General features: G+C 39.5%; 1 pseudogene; it reads right to left on the bottom strand.

Moving 5' to 3' along the window:
* Positions 1–217: 217 nt before the first annotated feature.
* Positions 218–18,967, bottom strand: LOC139384876 (electron transfer flavoprotein subunit alpha, mitochondrial-like; annotated as a pseudogene).
* Between the last annotated feature and the right edge of the window lie 840 nt (positions 18,968–19,807).

Here is a 19,807-nt window from a genome sequence, read left to right on the forward strand (position 1 = left end):
ACTGTAGCTTTCCAAAAAGGAAAGCCCAAACATCCATTTGATCAGATTTCAAATCCTCAACAAAAACAAATTGAAAGGAACAAGTTGTGAGACATTGTAGCATATCCACTAGCTTTATTATTCCTTAAAAATATTATATATATCACAATAAAATATGTATTAGATGTAGACATTTTAAGCACCCATTTCAAAATGCACACGAAGCATGAAATGCAGTTTAAGGCAGGATTTTCTTTTGGGTAGTTAAAACTGGAAGCTTATGGTGGTTAATGTTTCATCTTCAGATTTCGGAGTATTATAGGATCTTGGTTGGATCATGATGACGATCACTTCTTCAATGCTGCAGTCATCTCAGGAACAGCCTACAAGTACAAACAGTTCTCATACCCCTTGGCAACAACAACAAATGACACATCCAATGTCTTTGACTGTTATATGAAATCAGAGTGTACGTAAACACAGGTAAGATGAGAACTATTGTCACAGTTCTGGTCCTGCCTGTTATTATTATCTCTACTTACCCACCACTTCAGCAGAATATTACTAACTTAAACACCTAGTCACCAAAACCGGCCGATCACACGCAACGGCACTGTTTAATAAATTATGAGGCAAACAAATGGAAAAAGCCACTAGGCTTTCACTTCTCACAAAGGGTCCCTCTTGAAGAGTCTGGCAAAGCTTGGGCACTGGATCTGGATCTGCCGCCTCCGTCTTTATGCCTAAACTAGAGGGTAGAAGTGCTGCCTGGAACCCTGTGGCGTTGAGCCCTGCCAAAGTTACCTGAACATGTCAATTAGGAGTGAATAGGAACACAGAATCAATATGAAAGCCAACACCAGGCAGTCCCCTTAGTTTAACTATCAGGTGGTATTAGTTCCTGTTAAGGTTGAGGAGTGGAAGTTACTCTCTGAGCAGGAGGTCCTCTCATGAACGATCCACTGATACATTCACGAGTTCAATAATTCAGTACATCTGCTTTTTCATTAGGTGGAGTAATATACAGTTCCAAATGCTTCCTATTCTATCAATCACAATAACTGATTTACCAGGTTTGGATCCAGGCACTCAACAGAGAAATGTTTACAGTCGGAGAGAGTAAGAACTTAACTGCATATTCATTTAAACAGGATTTCACTCAGTGTTATTTTAGGCTAATCCCAGAAACCTAGTTAACAGATGTAACTGAATAAGGCACAACTCAGTAAGGCACAAGGTCTCTAGAAGTTTTGCTTTCTGAGATTAAACAACTGAATAATATGCAAATGTATGAGAGGGAAAACCAGACATTAACATTGCCTTTAAAACAGGTCAAATAGATGGCTACACCACCAAGCTAATGAATCCCCATTGTTTAAGACTGAACGGCAAATGGAAGGTGCCCTTTAATGATTTATAATGATAAACCTAACTATTCAAACTCATTTATAGAACCCCTTGTACATCAACAGTTGTCACAAAATGCTTTTACAATGAATGACATTATTACACAGGAATACTTTTAATGAGCGTCTAACTGACAGCCTGGGCCTCTGATCACAGGAAATGGCTTGTGAACCAGGAAGTGCCTCAATGACACAATCAGAGAAGAAGAAGAGTGAATTAACAGTGACCATTAGACATTTCCCTTAATAATTGAAATGTTTGAATAAAGGCTCAGAGGGAGTCAGTTTAAATGCAGTAACATTAGTCGATCAGTCGTTGATGTGTCTTATTACTGCATCATTAACTGAGGAGGAAATCTAAGATATCACCTCTTTCTTGCACTTTTCAAATGTGTTTTGCTATAGTATACTTAAGCAATAAGGCACGAGGGGGTGTGGTATATGGCCAATATACCACGGCTAAGGGATGTTCTTATGTACGACGCAATGCAGAGTGCCTGGATACAGCCCTTAGCCGTGGTATATTGGCCATATACAACAAACCCCTGAAGTGCCTTATTACTATTATAAACTGGTTACCAACCTAATTAGAGTAGTAAAAATACATGTTTTTTCATACCCGTGGTATACGGTCTGATATACCATGGCTGTCAGCTAATCAGCATTCAGGGCTTGAACCAGCCAGTTTATAATAATTTATAGCTAATTAAGGACCTATGTAACGCTTGTCTTCTTCCTCTGAGGAGGAGTAAGAGAGATCGGACCAATGTGCAGCGTGGTAAGTGTCCATAATGATACTTTATTTACATGAACACCAGAAAACAAAATAACGAGACAATGAAATGAAACGAAATGAAACAGTCCTGTACGGTGACAAACACTAAACAGAAAACAATTACCCACAACTCAAAGAAATGAAACAGTCCTGTACGGTGACAAACACTAAACAGAAAACAATCACCCACAACTCAAAGGTGAAACCAGGCTACCTAAGTATGGTTCTCAATCAGGGACAACTGCCTCTGATTGAGAACCATACCAGGCCAAACACAGAAATACCAAAACATAGAAAAAGGAACATAGACAACCCACCCAACTCACGCCCTGACCATTCTAAAACAAATACATAACAAAATAACTAAGGTCAGAACGTGACAACCTAATTCAGTCAAAACCAATGTTATGTTTGCTTTTATCAGGAAACCACTTTTGGTAGAATAAGGTCCATATTATTAATATAACAAATACACATCGTATTAATAAACCTATTTTAAATCCTCTTGAGGGTACTAGAAGAATGACTCTTAAAGGAGAGATGGACAGGGTGTGACAGGGATCTGTAACGATGGCATGAGGGTGTGATGGATATTTCCCTCAAGACTCCTCACCACAATTTACCCATCAGGACTAAGCAGATCTCAAGTACATGAACACTGACACTTTAAATGCTGTCATGAATTAGAAATACTGGGCACCATACAGGTTAATTCCAGTGTATCAGTGTTGACTTGGATAACACTCATAGCACTTCCCTAAACCTATACAGGGTGTGGTGTATAATACTTCATTTAGCCAATGCTGAAGATCTAGGTCCACCTCCTTAAGATTAACTAAATATCTACCTCCATATAGGGATTCATTTCACACCTTTAATATCACAATATCTAATCGTGTCATCATTGACAGTCTTGCCTTGAAAAGATCCTCCACCAAACTGTAGTCAGCTACCTGGAAAATAGGTGCCTCTGGATCTTTGTTGATGGCAACGATTATCTAGAAATAAAACATGTGTCACAGTTCGTCTCAGTACATGTACTAACCTGTCCTCTGTATGAAAATGCAAAGCGGTATGCATACTGTACATGTACTAACCTGTCCTCTGTATGAAAATGCAGAGCGGTATGCATACTGTACATGTACTAACCTGTCCTCTGAATGAAAATGCAAAGCGGTATGCATACTGTACATGGATTGCCTCAGAATTTGAATGGAGGCTAAACCAAACACTTAAATCATAAATGAAAGATACATTGCTATGTAAACTGATGATCCACATCCTAAAGCAGTGAGTCAGCATCCGACATTAGGACAATATCAGTCACTATGATAAGAATCAAAATTAAGTAAAAAAAAGAAAAGAAAAATAACAAAATAAAATAAAGTTGTATTACCATCCCTTACTACTCTCTCATGTTATTTACACACACACTATGCTTTCATTACATATTGCATAGATTGTTAAAGCAGCAAACATACAAACCCAAATTAGCTGCACTTAAGTGATGTCACATATGAATGTGTTTTTTTTAAGTGGATGAAAGTGATTTTGAAAACAGCTCCGTGACATCAAGCGGCAGGATATACGTAGAAGCAGAGTAAATTTCATACAAAACAAATAGATATGGGACTATGGCTGCATAATAGTACATAATACTGTGGTCTGACACATTCAGAACACATCTCACACACTCTACTCTTCTCTTAAGAAGCAAGAGAGAAAATACAAATAAATTATACATCATTCTTTAAAAAGCTTCTTCGGGCTCCATTTTAAAACACACTTCTTAAGTGCACGGGATCCCGGAGCAGATAGCTCGCCTTGGTGGAAGAAATCCACTCAGGAGACTGTTGTCATGGCTATGAAAGAGTTTCTCCATTTTGCATTTACATAAAACAGTTCTCTTCCAGGGACAGATGTATTCTGCCCTCCACTTGTTGTAAAAGTGGGTCAACTACAGTGAAAAAAGAGGAATACAAATAAGAAAAAGTACTCTGACCAAGTTCATTCAAATCCTCATCATATATAGACATTCTGAAAGAGTGAATTACTGTAATACTATTAATTAGGTAAATTGGTGCAGTTGTATGACACCCATTTTGGCTTTTTCAAATCAGCCTATACAGTAACAGTGTTAACTGGACTGATTATTGGAATGGGTGATCTTTATACTTTCAGATAACTTGAAGATATCAAATGATTTACTGAAGATAAACATAAAAAACAGTTTCAAAGAGTTGTAAATTATGTTAAATTAATTAACACTTTTTAATTAACATTAATACAATTTATTTTAAATCAATATGACATTTAATCAGTATCCCCATTGTTTTACTGTATGTATATCTTTACTTGTTAATCCATCACTAGTGCAAATTCCATAAAAGGCGGTAGAATAAGCTTAGCTACATGAAATTGTGATAAACATGAGGGTGAGAAGTATTTATCACTCTCCTGGTGACAAGGCGCTACATCACAAAGAGCTCAGAAGAATTTAATAAAATAAATCAACACCACAGTTAATTTAGCAATCAGACGCACAAGCCCCATAACTATACGTACTTATGCATGACTTGCGACAGCAAGAATCAGCAAAAAACAATGTTTTAAAAAGCACAACTTGCTTCAAAAATATCTTGTTGTATAAAACACATCCTGTATTTTTTTGGAGTACTAGAAAAATTCAGAACATCTTGCATCCTCAAATATATAAATATATATTTTTTTCATCAGTAGAACAAATCTATTTACATTTGTTTAAATGAGAAGTATTATCCACAAGTAATAACACAGCTATACCACAGTAATACCACTAGCTTATTTAGACTGCTTAGTTTGATGTGTGTGATGTGGTGCACCTTGCTGTTCTTCATCCCAGCCAGGTGCTGAATAGCTCCAGAGATGCCCACTGCGATGTAGAGTTCCTGGAAATAAAACATAATACATTATTATATACTGACTGGCCATTTTATAAAAAATGTAATTCATATAACGAAACATTTATATTATTGCAATAATACTACACATACATAAATAAATCAAATAAATCAGCTTTCAAGTTTTAATAAACAGAGTTATTATAGGGTGAACAAAAAATATATATTCTGAAAAAAAAAAGTCTCAACCAAATGAATGAAAAGGTTTGGCCACAATATAATATGTAAGACTATTGATTTAACCATTACTTTTCAACAACTTAAAATGAGAAGATGATGCGTGTTTTCACACATACATACACAGCATGGCCATCAGAGAATCCCTATGACCACAGCCTTACGAGATAGGCTCTCATAACCAGTAGTTGCAGTGACCATAAGTGACCAACACCAGAACCACAAACTGAACCCTAATCCCCCGGAACCATTTACACCATAGTCTGACCCGGTAAGCAGTCAATTCCTGACCATACATCTCAATGGCTCTGACCAGAGTGTGGTCCTTTAGGGTGTCTGACAGCCAGAGTGTGGGGGCCTGGGCCCCTGGCTGCAACATTACCATCCATTCTCCAGGGAGCAGCACATCAATTGCTTTCAGCTAAATGCACTCACATATGAATATTTCAGTAGGATTTAATGTTTCAGCTGCAGCCCCAGAGGAACAGAGCATCAATTTGTGAACACAGTTCTCCCGGAGTTAAAAGCCAGGCTGGATAATACAGTATGAAAGGCACTGTCAATCCAGAGGCCTTTTTCCCCCCAGACTGGGAGAGAGAAAATAAAAAATAGAAAAGCTTCTACCCGTTAGCCTCCAAGTAGGTCCCCAGCTGGGTATAAACAGCTTTTTGAAAGTTTTCCACTACAAACTGCTAGACTTGGGGGGGGGGGGGGTCATTTAGCCCTGGACGTTTTTAAAGTATATGTAGGGAGAGGAGGAGAATGGCCAGACGATTTGCCAAGCTTGGGCAGTTTTTCCCTCTTCTTCTGCTTGTCTGTCAGCTTGCCTGTCTGGTGTTTGGCCTCTCCACAGCTGCTGTGAGCCGTGGCAGCAGGGCAGGGACTTGGTGCACTCGCTGGCCTGTTAATAAAATCCCCCAAAGTGATGCTGAAACCCAGTGGTTCACACAGCACAGCTCCCCTCAGGTGTGAGAACACAAGCTCCTGTACACACAGCCAGATTGTGACACAACGGAATTAATCAACCAGGTGATCACGGGATGCTGCTGTGTGCAAACAGACAGCAAAGGACAACAGGTTGGCTAACGATACTAAATACTGTTAGACTGGCTCGGTGGCATCTCAGGACTGAGTCCTATAACTGGTTTGACAGAAGAATCTATGATATTCAATGCCTTGAAAAGCATATGAAAAAATTAGAAGTCTTTATTTTGTTATATTTGTACTGTTGGCCTACATGTGACAATGCTTGTGAAGATGAGAAAATTATAAAGTTATCACTTGAAATTATTACTTTAGTCCTCTAAAATCATAAGTAAAAGACTATATCAACCTGCATCATTCAGAAACCACCAATGCCTATACAGTGCTCTCACTTAACAATAGCCTTATATTATATTATATTCTTTGTTCCTTATGACAAAACCTGAAACAATTGTATGTCATTATTTTAATCAATTGTTATTGTATCCCATTTCAAGTAAAATACTTAGTCTTTGTAAATAATTAACAAGAATACAGTAATTGAAACATTCATTTTGCCAGCGTTATTTTGACTGATACATTGAGTCAAGCGGAGGTGTTGCTCTCCTCATTTAAGTGACACGGCGTCTTGTAAAAGCCACTAATAAGTTTTATCCTGATGAGTGCAGTTCATAATAAAATACACGACAACGCATGTGTAAACTAAAACAGGCCACTGACAGTTACACTAATAAGGTCATAATGGCCCAGGTTCCTGAAGCCAACAATGCAGAAATGCCCGCAGGCAGCAATCAAAAATGTATCCTAATTATCATGTGAATACTGCATCACCTCTGAAGAATGATAAATTATAAATCCACAACATGGTTCCCCTCTCAGACTGGCATGAGGAAAGATGTGATTTCTTTGTGGGGGGGGTCAGAGCATTTCAGAAGGCTTGTCATGGAATAATGGAGACTTAGGAGGTAGAATTAGTGGACATACCATCCACTGCTTACTGTGTACAAAATATACCTACAACTTTAAATATATACAGTACCAGTCAAAAGTGCACACACCTGACTCTTTTCTACATTGTAGAATAATACTGAAGACATCAAAACTACATGGAATCATGTAGTAACCAAAAAAATGTTGAATACATCAAAATATTATTTAGATTTAGAAAGTTGCCACCCTTTGTACACTCTTGACATTCTCTCAATCAGCTTCACCTGGAATACTTTTCCAACAGTCTTGAAGCAGTTCCCACATATGCTGAGAACTTGCTGGCTGCCTTTCCATCAGTCTGCGGTCCAACTCATCCCAAACCATCTCAATTGGGCTGAGGTCGGGTGATTGTGGAGGCCAAGTCATATGATGCAGCACTCCATCACTCTCCTTAATGATCAAATAGCCCTTACACAGCCTGGAAGAGTTGGGTCATTATCCTGTTGAAAAACAAATGACAGTGGGACTAAGTGCAAACCAGATGGGATGGCGTATCGCTGCAGAATGCTGTGGTAGCCATGCTGGTTAAGTGTGTCTTGAATTCTAAATAAAATCACTGACAGTGTCACCAGCAAAGCACCATCACACCTCCTCCTCCATGCATCACGGTGGGAACCACACATGCAGAGATCATCCGTTCACCTACTCTGTGTCTCACAAAGACACAGCGGTTGGAACCAAAAATCTCAAGTTTGGACTCATCAGACCAAAAGGACAGATTTCCACTGGCCTAATGTCCACTGCTCGCTCGGGTTTCTTAGCCCAAGCAAGTCTCTTCTTATTGGTGTCCTTTAGTAGTGGTTTCTTTGCAGCAATCCGACCATGAAGGCCTGATTCACGCAGTCTCCTCTGAACAGCTGATGTTGAGATGTGTCTGTTACTTGAACACTGTGAAGTATTTATTTGGGCTGCAATTTCTGAGGCTGGTCTTCCTTTCATGTGGCGGTCCAGTTAACTCTAATGAACTTATCCTCTGCAGCAGAGGTAACTCTGGGTCTTCCTTTCATGTGGCGGTCCAGTTAACTCTAATGAATTTATCCTCTGCAGCAGAGATAACTCTTGGTCTTCCTTCCCTCTGGCGGTCCTCATGAGAGCCAGTTTATTCATAGCGTTTGATGGTTTTTGTGACTGCACTGACTGACCTTCATGTCTTAAAATAATTATGGAATATTGTTTCCTCTTTGGTTATTTGAGCTGTTCTTGCCATAATATGGACTTTTACCAAATAGAGCTATCTTCTGTATACCACCCCTACATTGTCACAACGGATTGGCTCAAACGCATTAAGGAAAGAAATTCCACAAATTAACAAGGCACACCTGTTAATTGAAATGCATTCCAGGTGTCTACCTCATGAAGCTGGTTGAGAGCATGCCAAATGTGCAAAGCTGCCATCAAGGCAAAGGACAGCTACCTTGAAGAATCTCAAATATATTTTTGATTTGTTTAACACTTTTTTGTTTACTACATGATTCCATATTTGTTATTTCATAGTTTGTGTCTTCACTATTATTCTACAATGTAGAAAATTGTAAAAATAAAGAAAACCCCTTGAATGAGTAGGTGAGTCCAAACTTGACTGGTACTGTATATATAATATTACTGTAAATACAGTGCCTTGCGAAAGTATTCGGCCCCCTTGAACTTTGCGACCTTTTGCCACATTTCAGGCTTCAAAAATAAAGATATAAAACTGTATTTATTTGTGAAGAATCAACAACAAGTGGGACACAATCATGAAGTGGAACAACATTTATTGGATATTTCAAACTTTTTTAACAAATAAAAAACTGAAAAATTGGGCGTGCAAAATTATTCAGCCCCCTTAAGTTAATACTTTGTAGCGCCACCTTTTGCTGCGATTACAGCTGTAAGTCGCTTGGGGTATGTCTATCAGTTTTGCACATCGAGAGACTGAAATTTTTTCCCATTCCTCCTTGCAAAACAGCTCGAGCTCAGTGAGGTTGGATGGAGAGCATTTGTGAACAGCAGTTTTCAGTTCTTTCCACAGATTCTCGATTGGATTCAGGTCTGGACTTTGACTTGGCCATTCTAACACCTGGATATGTTTATTTTTGAACCATTCCATTGTAGATTTTGCTTTATGTTTTGGATCATTGTCTTGTTGGAAGACAAATCTCCATCCCAGTCTCAGGTCTTTTGCAGACTCCATCAGGTTTTCTTCCAGAATGGTCCTGTATTTGGCTCCGTCCATCTTCCCATCAATTTTAACCATCTTCCCTGTCACTGCTGAAGAAAAGCAGGCCCAAACCATGATGCTGCCACCACCATGTTTGACAGTGGGGATGGTGTGTTCAGCTGTGTTGCTTTTACGCCAAACATAACGTTTTGCATTGTTGCCAAAAAGTTCAATTTTGGTTTCATCTGACCAGAGCACCTTCTTCCACATGTTTGGTGTGTCTCCCAGGTGGCTTGTGGCAAACTTTAAACGACACTTTTTATGGATATCTTTAAGAAATGGCTTTCTTCTTGCCACTCTTCCATAAAGGCCAGATTTGTGCAATATACAACTGATTGTTGTCCTATGGACAGTCTCCCACCTCAGCTGTAGATCTCTGCAGTTCATCCAGAGTGATCATGGGCCTCTTGGCTGCATCTCTGATCAGTCTTCTCCTTGTATGAGCTGAAAGTTTAGAGGGACGGCCAGGTCTTGGTAGATTTGCAGTGGTCTGATACTCCTTCCATTTCAATATTATCGCTTGCACAGTGCTCCTTGGGATGTTTAAAGCTTGGGAAATCTTTTTGTATCCAAATCCGGCTTTAAACTTCTTCACAACAGTATCTCGGACCTGCCTGGTGTGTTCCTTGTTCTTCATGATGCTCTCTGCGCTTTTAACGGACCTCTGAGACTATCACAGTGCTGGTGCATTTATACGGAGACTTGATTACACACAGGTGGATTGTATTTATCATCATTAGTCATTTAGGTCAACATTGGATCATTCAGAGATCCTCACTGAACTTCTGGAGAGAGTTTGCTGCACTGAAAGTAAAGGGGCTGAATAATTTTGCACGCCCAATTTTTCAGTTTTTGATTTGTTAAAAAAGTTTGAAATATCCAATAAATGTCGTTCCACTTCATGATTGTGTCCCACTTGTTGTTGATTCTTCACAAAAAAATACAGTTTTATATCTTTATGTTTGAAGCCTGAAATGTGGCAAAAGGTCGCAAAGTTCAAGGGGGCCGAATACTTTCGCAAGGCACTGTAGTATATTACATTTGATTACATAAATTATATTTCCAGTGACCTGATTTGTTTTGAATATTAATTGCAATACACAAGCAATGAATGGTTACTGGTTTAGGATGTTGCATATCATACTCTTCTGTGATTGTACACAATGTAAACAGGAAACAACAATATTGGCAGAGTTGTCCATTTTGAGGTGCAGGGTGGACTCACAGCACTTAAGTCTCCTTCCTAATGGGACTGGTAAATCATTTAAGACCTTAAAAATCAGCCATTAACTACATTACAGTCGCTTCAGACTGCCCTAATGTGGGTCTGATGACAGCTGGGATATCCCTGTCGCGAGCCAAATGACCAATTTAGCCTTTTTAAGCTTATTCAATTTAAAATAATGTCACAATACAGAGTATTGTCACACATTGTGATTTTGTTTGTATTGTTTCGGATAACAAGTGTGTGCTTGCTTGTATTAATTCCCTTTAACCTGATGTAGCAGGCATAAGAGAAGCGCCTGAGCGGAGTTCCCACATTTGGTTTTCAGAGGAAAAGGAAGCTAGTTTGAAAATAGCTGTATTCCTGAAAACCGGAATATGCAACTCGACTAAGGATAATTCCCTTTACTGTGAGGGGTCTGTCTTGTGGCTTGTTGGCTTTGCCAAAACATACACAGCCTCCGCAGTCTTGGCACACGCACACACCCAAATCCACACAAATCTGCTAACTAACACACTGTACACACAATTGAATGTAGGAGACAGATAGGCAATCTTGGAACATCAAGATCGAGAAATTACAGTGCAGTCAGAAAGTATTCAGACCCCTTGACTTTTTCCACATTTTGTTATGTTAGACTTATTCTAAAATTGAATTACATTTTTATTTTATTTTTAAATGTCCTCATCTACGCACAATACCCCATAATGACAAAGCGAAAACAGGTTTTTAGAAATGTTTGCAAATTTCAAAAAAACAAAAATATCTTATTTACATAAGTATTCAGACCCTTTGCTGTGAGACTAGAAATGGAGCTCCTGTTTCCATTGATCAACCTTGAGATGTTTCTACAATTGATTGGAGTCCAGCTGTGGTACATTCAATTGATTTGACATGATTTGGAAAGGCACACACCTGTCTATACAAGGTCCCACAGTTGAAAGTGCATGTCAGAGCAAAAACCAAGCCATGAGGCCTAAGGAATTGTTCATAGAGCTCCGAGACAGGATTGTGTCGAGGCACAGATCTGGGGAAGGGTACCAAAAAATGTCTGCAGCATTGAAGGTCCCCAAGAACACAATGGCTTCCATCATTCTTAAATGGAAGAAGTTTGTAGCCACCAAGACCCTTCCTAGCACTGGCCGCTCGGCCAAACTGAGCAATCAGGGGAGAAGAGCCTTGGTCAGGGAGGTGAACAAGAACCTGATGGTCACTCTCACAGAGCTGCAGAGTTCCTCTGTTGAGATGGGAGAACCTTCCAGAAGGACAACCATCTCCGCAGCACTCCAACAATCAGGCCTTTATGGTAGTGGCCAGACTGAAGCCACTCCTCAGTAAAAGGCACATGACAGCTACCTTGGAGTTTTCCAAAAGTCACCTAAAAACTCTCAGACCATGAAAAACAAGATTCTCTGATCTGATGAAACCAAGATTGAACTCTTTGGCCTGAATGCCAAGCGTCACGTCTGGAGGAAACCTGGCACCATCCCGACGGTGAAGCACGGTGGTAGCTGCATCATGGTGTGGGGATATTTTTCAGCAGCAGGGACTGGGAGACTAGTCAGGATCGAGGGAAAGACAACCGGAGAAAATTACTAAGAGATCCTTGTTGAAAACCTGCTCCAGAGAAGAATGGGAGAAACGCCCAAAATACAGGTGCGCCAAGCTTGTAGCGTCATACCCAAGACGACTCGACGCTGCAATCGCTGCCAAAGGTGCTTCAAAGTACTGAGTAAATGTGATGTAAAAAAAAAGTTCTACATACACTACCATTCAAAAGTTTGAGGTTACTTACAAATTCTTGTTTTTGAATGAAAAGCACATTATTTGTCCATTAAAAGAACATAAAATTGAAATACAGTGTAGACATTGTTAATTTTGTAAATGACTATTGTTGTAAATGACTAGATTTTAAATGAAATAGGCGTACAGAGGCCCATTATCAGCAACCATCATGCCATCGCAGCTTCATTAAATAGTACCCACAAAACAGTCTCAACGTCAACTGTGAAGAGACGACTCCGGGATGCTGGCCTTCTAGGCAGAGTTGCAAATAAAAAGCCATACCTCAGACTGGCCAATAAAAATAAAAGATGAAGATGGGCAGAAGAACAGACACTGGACAGAGGAACTCTGCCTAGAAGACCAGCATCCCGGAGTCGCCTCTTCACTGTTGACATTGAGACTGGTGTTCTGCGGGTACTATTTAATGAAGCTGCCAGTTGAGGACTTGTGAGGCGTCTGTTTCTCAAACTAGACACTAATACACGTGTCCTCTTGCTCAGTGTCACGGTTTTCTGTATGTGAAAGAGAGTCGGACCAAAATGCGGCGTGTAGATTGCGATCCATGTTTATTTAAACTAAAGTAAACACGAATCTAAATACAAACACTACAAAACAATAAACGTAACGAAAACCGAAACAGCCTAATACTGGTGCACATACACACAGAACAAGGACATCAAGACACTAAGGACAATCACCCACGACAAACTCAAAGAATATGGCTGCCTAAATATGGTTCCCAATCAGAGACAACGATAAACACCTGCCTCTGATTGAGAACCACTTCAGACAGCCATAGACTGAACTAGAACACCCCACTAGCTACAATCCCCATACATACACACCACATACAAAAACCCATGCCACACCCTGGCCTGACCAAATAAATAAAGATAAACACAAAATACTTCGACCAGGGTGTGACACTCAGTGGTGCACTGGGGCCTCCTACTCCTCTTTCTATTCTGGTTAGAGCCCGTTTGCGCTGTTCTGTGAAGGGATTAGTACACAGCGCTATACCAGATCTTCAGTTTCTTAGCAATTTCTCGCATCGAATAGACTTCATTTCTCAGAACAAGAATAGACTGATGAGTTTCAGAAGAAGGTTCTTTGTTTCCAGACATTTTGAGCCTGTAATTGAACCCACAAATGCTGATGCTCCAGATACTCAACTAGTCTAAAGAAGGCCAGTTTTATTGCTTCTTTAGTCAGCACGACAGTTTTCAGCTGTGCTAACAATTGCAAAAGGGTTTTCTAATGATCAATTTGCCTTTTAAAATGATAAACTTGGATTAGCTGACAACGTGCCATTTGAACACAGGAGTGATGGTTGCTGATAATGGGCCTCTGTACGCCTATGTAGATATTCCATTTCAATCTGCCATTTCCAGCTACAATAGTCATTTACAACATTAACCATGTCTGCACTGTATTTCTGATCAATTTTATGTTATTTTAATGGACAAAAAAAGTGCTTTTCTTTCAAAAACAAGGACATTTCTAGGTGACCCCAAACTTTTGAACAGTAGTGTATATACAGTTGCAAAACTGTCTAAAACCCTGTTTTTGCTTTGTCATTATGGGATATTGTGTGTAGATTGAGGGGGGAATTCCATTTTAGAATAAGGCTGTAACAAAATGTGAAAAAAGTCAAGGGGTCTGAATAGTTTCTGAATGAACTGTAGGCTAATGAAGGTCAGCAAAAGTGCACATACAGTTCAATTAAAGTCATTCAACAAGACCAAACATAATTACATTTGTAATCCAAAATAACTAAATTAAAATATAATTTTACAGAACTTTTAATATGATAGTGTGATGCTGAAAAACTGAAACATAATCATATACAAGTTATGTTATTATGTTATTATTTTCTTGTCAGGTTGCTCACTAAGAAATATTGTACGTTGGTTTCTGCTGTGACACAGTGAAATAACAGAGACAATAAACGGGTGTGTGTTGTATCACTTACAGGTGCTACAATCTTGCCAGTCTGGCCGACCTGCATGTCATTGGGGACGTAGCCAGCATCCACAGCAGCTCTGGAAGCCCCCACTGCATTCACAACATACAGCAGGTTATTAATACACATGATCATACCATGCAGTTACACACAGACAACTGACCACATGAAGAGCACACTCACACACTTTCCACTGACCCTCACACATGCACCCACTCACTCTCAAAGATTCTCTCTCTCCTTCTCTCTGATGTACACACACATGGTTATTTATACCTGCAGCACCCATTTTGTCAGCGAGGTCGTACAGCAGTTTGAGGTTCTCACCGCTCCTCAGCCCTCATCCTAATGGGACAAAGAAATCAAGTGCTTGGTCACAATGACCTAACAGAATGAGAGGCCAGGGAATGTGAATGACACATTGGCTGAAGCAGTCAGACAGTGTAAAGCTAAGCCCTTTCCTCCGGACACTACCACTTTGGCACTAGTGAGCTCTGGTCGATCGCTCTTGGTCAGGCTCTGCTTAAGTCATTCTGACATCCCCGCAGGAGAGGGTGAGGCAACTGCAACAGAACGGACAGACATAACTAAAAATCAATCTCAAAATGCAGTCAAATTAAATGTGCAAAATATTCTTTACACTTGCATCTGAATATGCTGCTCGGGAGCCATAATCAGGTATTGAAAACATTACTGTTATGATGAGAGACAGAGAAAGGTTACTGAGTGGCGCTGCTGTCAACAGTGTAATGGAAGAGTACTGTACCCTGTTCAGTAGCAGCACTGCCTCCCTCCACAGCAGCAGGTTCAAAGGAAGTTCCCCTCACTGTGAACACCTTGACTTTCTCATTGCACTTCACTGTGGCCAGGGCATTACCTGTAGTACAGACACCACGTACAGTAACACCACATGCAATGTGTTTGGTTATATTGGAATATATTCTTAGAGCAAAAATACGCAATAAGAAAAAGTATTTAGAAGAATTTGGTGATTCAATTAAGCTTTTGCGTTGTTGGTTATTCTCTGATAAATGCCATTGTCTGTTTTACATGCGATGCAATTCAGGCAATTCTAAAAAATACAATGACAAATGTTCACAGTAATAATTAAAAACAAGAAAGAACAGACTTGCATTGTAATTATTTGCATTGTAAGAACTTGCATTGTATGAAGCTAGGGCGGTTCCTGGCATATGCATTGTGTCTTACTAATTGGACTGTCTGACAACACCAAAACATCCAAGTGTAAGATCTTTGTCTGGCAAACATGCAGCAGCAAAATGGTTAAAAAAAAAAAAAAAAACACTGAATTTCCAACCAGGAAGAGTCAGGCTCTTGCCAAAGTTTAAGTGGATAATTTTAAATCAGACCCATCTATATTTTATGATTATAATGTGCCCAATCAAAATATGATCTGAGCTTATTCTTCTTCAGGGAGGCTTTTAGGCTTTCAGACTGACAGCTGGGATGACTAGGGTGGATCTCTGTAGTCATTAAGAGGTCAGAAACAACAACATGAACTACTATAGCCTCATCACTTTACTAATGAATATAGAACAATCATCTCCATTTAACCCCTGACCCCAGCCCATTAGCAGAGCACTACACCAATACTGAAATCTATCTAATAATTTATTCTGCTGCTTACGTATGCATTATAGGTTGTGCTAAGAACAGGCCTGCAGCGATAAGAAACTATGTTGTAATGCATAATAATTAGTGTGCTTACAAAATATTTGGGGTCATTTTATACCTCAATGGAATAGTTGTTAATTATAAAAGATATTACAACAGGAATCTCACCAGCGTAAATGGTTCTAACGAAGGTGTCTTGAGATTTGACCTTGCTGATGTCAGAGAGAGTTACAACATCCAGCTTGGCTGACACTCTGGGAAGGAGATTCTGTTGAGCATACGGTTTTGAGATGATATTCTTTAATTCAAACATATCACCCTGTGGATCTCTCAGGACACAGAGGTGATGGGGAGGTTGATTGTTTTAAAATGGGAATGTTTCTCAACATTTTAAGGACTTGGCAAAGTTTGGTACAATAGTACAACTATTACAAATAATGTGTCCCTACAGAAACAGTTTAAAGTAGATGATGTCAATAATGGTATAGTACCATGACGGATACAAACTGCCCTCTGTGAGTTGGATAAAACTAGCTTGGGCTACGGAGACTCAAATACAAAACTGTGTGAAGTTTAGCCCAATGATGGACAATGGAATTCAAAGTCATCTTTGACAAATGATTGCTGATGATGTTTTTAGTAAAATAAATTCAATCAAAGACCAGACAGTATTAGGATGCATCATCTAAAACACATTCATCTACTCAGGGAAATCCAGACCAGACAGTATTAGGATGCATCATCTAAAACACATTCATCTACTCAGGGAAATCCAGACCAGACGACCCAGCCTCAGTCAATATGAGTTGGATTACAATACATAAGATATTGTTTAATGCACCCTAATTCAATAGAAATACCATTAGATCAGCAAGTTGACAGTTCTATTGCAGAATGACAGATTACTGGGGTAGTAATTGAGGGGTAGTACTACACTTACTGGGTAAAATTGGAAGGAAAAAAACTACTTTCAGAAGCATTAAAGCATAATGTTTAAAAATGGTAAATCAGATCAACTAGATGTTGCTATGATGATAAAATGCACTATAATTCATGCATGTCTGGATACATAATAAACTTCCCATGATAAGGAATGATTTGATCATTATATAGCTATTAATAATATGGGGGAAATGCAGACATGTGAACACTGTTGTGTTACAGTCAGTAACTCACCTTCCCAAAAGCAGAAGCTCCTGCACAGATGTGTGTGAAGTTGAACTGCTGCTGGGAAGCAAGAATCAAAGGAGTCAATTCCTCTGTATGGAGAAAAGAGGACCAGGGTTAGAGTACATATTTAGACCAAAAGGAAGTATCATGCCATTCCATCATTCCAACAGTAAATATCATCTAAACATCTCCGGCATCTGTATTTGAACTAAGCATATCCACACAGACCTCAGAACGTAACAAAACTATCCCATCCCAGAATGGTAACAGTCCTTTGTAGCAGTCATGTTGAGAATCTTCTTGACCCCCTGGACTTTACTGATCTGGTCTGCAACCTGCTAAAGAAGAATCCAACACAGAAATAAACAGTTAACCATATCAGCCAGCTGTATATCATGAAAGAACTACATTGTACTGCACAAGTGTGACATACGTATGAAATACCACATTAAAACATAACTTCCATTGATGTGTGACTGAACAGCTGTTATGGCAGGAGTAGCCAACCATCCTCCAGCAGAGCTGGGCTATTGCGCAAGCCTTCCTGAAACACACCTGATTCTACCCACCAGAATCATGATTAGTCTAGCTGAATTAGGTGCATTAGTGTAGGGTTGAAGCAAAATTTGGTCAAAATTTGGTCTCTCTTGCAGAGATGTTTAATCTCAATGAGACCAACCTGGTAAAATAAAGGTACAATTTTTTTTAAAATGCATGCACACTGGTAGCTCTCCAGATAAGAGGGGTTGCCACCTCTGTGGGGCATCGTAGTGACAGTCCTACCTTGGCACAGTTGGTTCCAGCCACCAGGCAGGTGACCTCTCCTCCCACCTTGCTGGCAGCAGTAATGACGTTCATTGTGATGGCTTTGAGCTGGTTGTTGTCGTGCCCTGCTATTACCAGAGTACTCTGAAACCTCTGGACCAGACAGGGCTGCAGGAGAGAACACAACCAATCTCCATAATGAAACTGCTTTAAAAATAATACTTAGTTTATTTAGGCCATTGAATTGACATTTCTGATTGTCAATAACTACTATTTTGGTATTTTGGCCTTGAATGATAAACTAGACAGCTGGCATAGGTTTAAGGCATATTATCAGACTGGCTCTATCAAATTAACAGTGTAAACAGTAGTGTGTACAAAGGTCAATTTAAACACACTGTGCACGACAGGGAATAAAGGCAATATGAAATACGTTTGTCGAACACCAAAGGGAAGGCTTTAGCCATGTCAGGTCAACTGTGTGTTTTGTCCTCCAAGATAACAAAATCACTTGCTAGTTTAGTTTAACCCAAGTCAGGTGACACACTGTACTGTAGTTAGTTATGTTGCCAAAATGTGGATCAGTTTCATGCTCCATCTACTCAGACACGATAAACGTTAATATCTACAATGTATGGAGCTAGCAGTGCAGTTGCAAATTAGAGTGAAAGTATGTTGTCGACATGCCATGTCCTGAACTGACCTCAGACAGACTTCAGTCTGCCTAGCCAACTAGACGCTGGTGACAATCTGAAACGGTAGAAGAAATGGCTGCATTTGTCAACACTGGAGTTTTACTTACCAATTGTCTCAAACTTCTTCTGTTAATTGCTGTGAACATAACTGGCTAGCTTTCTAGCTAATCAGCAAAATGTATGCTACCTATTTGTCTTGATATTGTAACGACCCTGGGTTTATAAGCGCGGAAATCGACTGTGCCGCACGAGCATGCTTTTGCGGAACAGTCGATAGCACGCCGGACCTCGGGCTCGATGGTCGAGGGTTCGAAACCTGCTCCCTGCCTGTTTCATGACAATGTAAACAGTTTACATTCATGACAATGTAAACAGGCAGCTGAGAGATGCATCAGTTAATTCTCCACTCTTGTATCTCGCGAGAACAATGTAGTCTGATCTCTCCGCGTCTATTTCACTTTAAACAGTGAACTCAGGAAATAGCCCTATCTAATAATTTCATTATGAATTCAAAGGCCCTTTTATAGTGCAAAAGACCAGGGATTTGAGAATGTATGTACTGTAGGCTATAAAATACATGGTGTAAGCATTTCATTCCATCCATAGACATATATTTATTCCATGACATAAACATTTATATTTAATTGGAAAAATACAAGATGATGTAAAATTATATAAAGAGAGCCCTATACTCCAAAATTCCGAGACAATGAAAGGAACCTACCTACATTTTATTAATTTGATATATGAAATAGAACAAATTCAATACAGAAACTTTGTGGATACATTTTATTTTATGCATATCTAAAAAGCAGGTAACAGTCTAGAGTGGCTCACTGCGCTGCTCTCCTGTCCTGTCATGAAGCAGTAAAATTGTACTTCTAATGTTCCTCCAGTAGGTGTCCTTGTTGTTCTCGAGTAGATGGATGTACTGATTCACATGGTATCAGGTGTCATGACGGGTTTTCTGTGTGCATTCTCCTCTGTCTCAGGAAAAACATGCAATTTAATGCTTACTCCTGCTAATTCCAATTCCAATGTAGGCCTAATAAAAGTGTACAGATTTAAAATAATTAGCAGTAATTGTCAGGAAATAATGCATCAACCAAAAAAGCTCAC

The sequence above is a fragment of the Oncorhynchus clarkii genome, chromosome 26, assembly GCF_045791955.1.
Source record: "Oncorhynchus clarkii lewisi isolate Uvic-CL-2024 chromosome 26, UVic_Ocla_1.0, whole genome shotgun sequence".
Classification (NCBI taxonomy): Eukaryota; Metazoa; Chordata; class Actinopteri; order Salmoniformes; family Salmonidae; genus Oncorhynchus; species Oncorhynchus clarkii.